The sequence below is a fragment of the Arachis hypogaea genome, chromosome 19 (genome assembly GCF_003086295.3).
Source record: "Arachis hypogaea cultivar Tifrunner chromosome 19, arahy.Tifrunner.gnm2.J5K5, whole genome shotgun sequence".
Classification (NCBI taxonomy): Eukaryota; Viridiplantae; Streptophyta; class Magnoliopsida; order Fabales; family Fabaceae; genus Arachis; species Arachis hypogaea.
The window spans coordinates 115,142,940-115,146,584 of NC_092054.1; the positions used below are offsets into that span (position 1 = coordinate 115,142,940).

General features: G+C 38.4%; 1 non-coding gene across 1 annotated transcript; it reads left to right on the forward strand.

Moving 5' to 3' along the window:
• Positions 1–2,187: 2,187 nt before the first annotated feature.
• LOC112781915 (small nucleolar RNA R71) lies at positions 2,188–2,295 on the forward strand. The gene has a single exon (XR_003192662.1). It is a non-coding gene; the product is annotated as a small nucleolar RNA R71 (small nucleolar RNA).
• Positions 2,296–3,645: the final 1,350 nt, after the last annotated feature.

Sequence of the window (3,645 nt, forward strand, 5' to 3'; positions counted from 1 at the left end):
AAGAGAGTGGTGAGAATAAGTGAGTGGAGGTAGGTGGGGATCCTGTGGGGTCTACAGATCCTGGGGTGTCAAGGATTTGCATCCCTGCACCAATTAGGCATGTAAAATGCCTTTACACACAACTCTGGGCGTTCAGCGCCAGGTTGGTGCCCATTTTGGGCGTTCAACGCCCATTTGTTGCCATTTCTGGCGTTGAACGCCAGAACCATGCTTGTTCTGGGCGTTCAGCGCCAGAATGCTGCCCATTTTGGGCGTTCAGCGCCAGAACCATGCTCTGTTCTGGCGTTGAACGCCAGGCAGATGCTCCTCCAGGGTGTGATTTTTCTTCTGCTGTTTTTTATTCCGTTTTTAATTTTTATATTTATTTTGTGACTCCTCATGATCATGAACCTATAAAGACATATAACTAAGAAAAATATAGTTAGATAGATAAAAATTGGGTTGCCTCCCAACAAGCACTTCTTTAATGTCAATAGCTTGACAGTGGGCTCTCATGGAGCCTCACAGATGTGTAGAGCTTTGTTGAGACTCCCTAACACCAAACTTAGAGTTTGGATATGGGAGTTCAACACCAAACTTAGAGTTTGGTTGTGGCCTCCCAACACCAAACTTAGAGTTTGACTGTGGGAGCTTTGTTTGACTCTGCTTTGAGAGAAGCTTTTCATGCTTCCTCTTTATGGTTGCAGAGGGAGATCCTTGAGTTTTAAACACAAGGAAGTCCTCATTCCATTGAAGGACTAGTTCACCTCTGTCAACATCAATCACAGCTCTTGCTGTGGTCAGGAAAGGTCTTCCTAGGATTATGGATTCATCCTCTTCCTTTCCAGTATCCAGGACTATGAAATCATCAGGGATGTAAAGGCCTTCAACCTTTACTAACACGTCCTCTACTTGTCCATATGCCTGTTTTCTTGAATTGTCTGCCATCTCTAATGAGATTTTAGCAGCTTGCACCCCATAGATTTCCAGTTTCTCTATTACAGAGAGGGGCATGAGGTTTATTCCTGAACCAAGATCACACAGAGCCTTAAAGATCATGGTGCCTATGGTACAAGGTATTATGAACTTTCCAGGATCCTGTCTCTTCTGAGGCAATGTCAGTTGATCCAGATCACTTAGTTCATTGATGAACAAGGGAGGTTCAACTTCCCAAGTATCAATACCAAATAATTTGGCATTCAGCTTCATGATTGCACCAAGGAACTTGGCAGCTTGCTCTTCAGTAACATCCTCATTCTCTTCAGAAGAGGAATACTCATCAGAGCTCATGAAGGGCATAAGGAGGTTCAATGGAATCTCTATGGTCTCTAGATGAGCCTCAGAGTCCTTTGGTTCCTCAGAGGGAAGCTCCTTATTGGTCACTGGACGTCCCAGGAGGTCTTCCTCCTTGGGATTTACGTCCTCCTCTCCTTCTTTGGGTTCGGCCATGGTGCTTATGTCAATGGCCTTGCACTCTCCTTTTGGATTCTCTTCTGTATTGCATGGGAGAGTACTAGGAGGGATTTCAGTGATCCTCTTACTCAGCTGGCCCACTTGTGCTTCCAGATTTCTAATGGAAGACCTTGTTTCATTCATGAAACTTACAGTGGCCTTAGATAGATCAGAGACTAAGTTTGCTAAATTAGAAGTATTTTGTTCAGAGTTCTCTGTCTGTTGCTGAGTGGATGATGGAAAAGGTTTATTATTGTTAAACCTGTTTCTTCCACCATTATTAAAGCCTTGTTGAGGCTTTTGATCCTTCCATGAGAAATTTGGATGATTTCTCCATGATGAGTTATAGGTGTTTCCATAAGGTTCACCTAAGTAATTCACCTCTGCTATTGCAGGGTTCTCAGGATCATAAGCTTCTTCTTCAGAAGATGCCTCTTGAGTACTGTTGGATGCAGCTTGTATTCCATTCAGACTCTGAGAAATCATATTGACTTGCTGAGTCAATATTTTATTCTGAGCCAATATGGCATTCAGAGTATCAATCTCAAGAACTCCCTTCTTCATATGCGTCCCATTATTCACAGGATTCCTTTTAGAGGTGTACATGAACTGGTTATTTGCAACCATGTCAATGAGTTCTTGAGCTTCTGCAGGCGTTTTCTTCAGGTGAATGGATCCACCTGCAGAGGTATCCAGTGACATCTTAGATAACTCAGATAGACCATCATAGAATATATCCAGGATGGTCCATTCTGAAAGCATGTCAGAAGGACACTTTTTGGTCAGTCCTTTGTATCTCTCCCAAGCTTCATAGAGGGATTCACCTTCTTTCTGTCTGAAGGTTTGAACATCTACTCTAAGCTTGCTCAGCTTTTGAGGAGGAAAGAACTTGGCTAGGAAAGCCTTGACCAGCTTATCCCAAGAGTTCAGGCTATCCTTAGGTTGAGAGTCCAACCATACTTTAGCTCTGTCTCTTACAGCAAAAGGGAAAAGCATGAGCCTGTAGACTTCAGGATCTACTCCATTAGTCTTAACAGTATCACATATCTGCAAGAATTCAGTTAAGAACTGAAAAGGATCTTCAGATGGAAGTCCATGAAACTTGCAGTTCTGCTGCATCAGAGAAACTAATTGAGGTTTCAGCTCAAAGTTGTTTGCTCCAATGGCAGGAATGGAGATGCTTCTTCCATGTAAATTGGAATTAGGTGCAGTAAAGTCACCAAGCATCCTCCTTGCATTATTATTATTTTCGACTGCCATCTCCTCTTCCTGTTCGAAAATTTCTGAAAGGTTATCTCTGGATTGTTGTAATTTAGCTTCTCTTAGTTTTCTCTTCAGAGTCCTTTCAGGTTCTGGATCTGCTTCAACAAGAATATTCTTGTCCTTACTCCTGCTCATATGACAAAGAAGAGGGCACAGAAAAAAATAATAATAATATGGATCCTTTATACCACAGTATAGAGGTCCTTGTGTTAGTAGAAGAAAAGAGAAGACAAAGAATGTAATGTAATGGAAGAAACACAACTGTGAGGAGGGTAGAGATGTGAGATGAGATGTTAGTAGATGAATAAATAAATAGAATAAGATGGGAGAGGGAAAGGATTTTCGAAAACAATTTTTGAAAAAGAGTTAGTGATTTTTGAAAATAGTTTTTTTGAAAAAGGTTAGTAATTTTCGAAATTTTTTTTTTAAAAATCAAAGATTAAAATAATTAAATAAAAAAAGAAATTTTGAAAAAGGGGGGAGATATTTTCGAAAATTAGAGAGAGAGAGAGTTAGTTAGGTAGTTTTGAAAAAGTTAAGAAACAAACAAAAAGTTAGTTAGTTAGTTGAAACAAATTTTGAAAAGATAAGAAGTTAGGAAGTTAGAAAAGATATTTTGAAGTCATATTTTTGAAAAAGCTAAGATAAGAAGATATTTTTGAAAAGATATGATTGAAATTGGTTTTGAAAAAGGTTTGATTTTTTTTTTTAAATCACAATTAATGACTTGATTCACAAGAAATCATGAGATATGATTCTAGAACTTAAAGTTTGAATCTTTCTTAACAAGCAAGTAACAAACTTAAAATTTTTGAATAAAAACATTAATTGTTATTATTATTTTCGAAAATTTGATATAAAAATAAGAAAAAGATTTTTGAAAAATATTTTTAGAATTTTCGAAAATAACTAAGAAATTTGAAAAAGATTTGATTTTTGAAAAAGATTTTG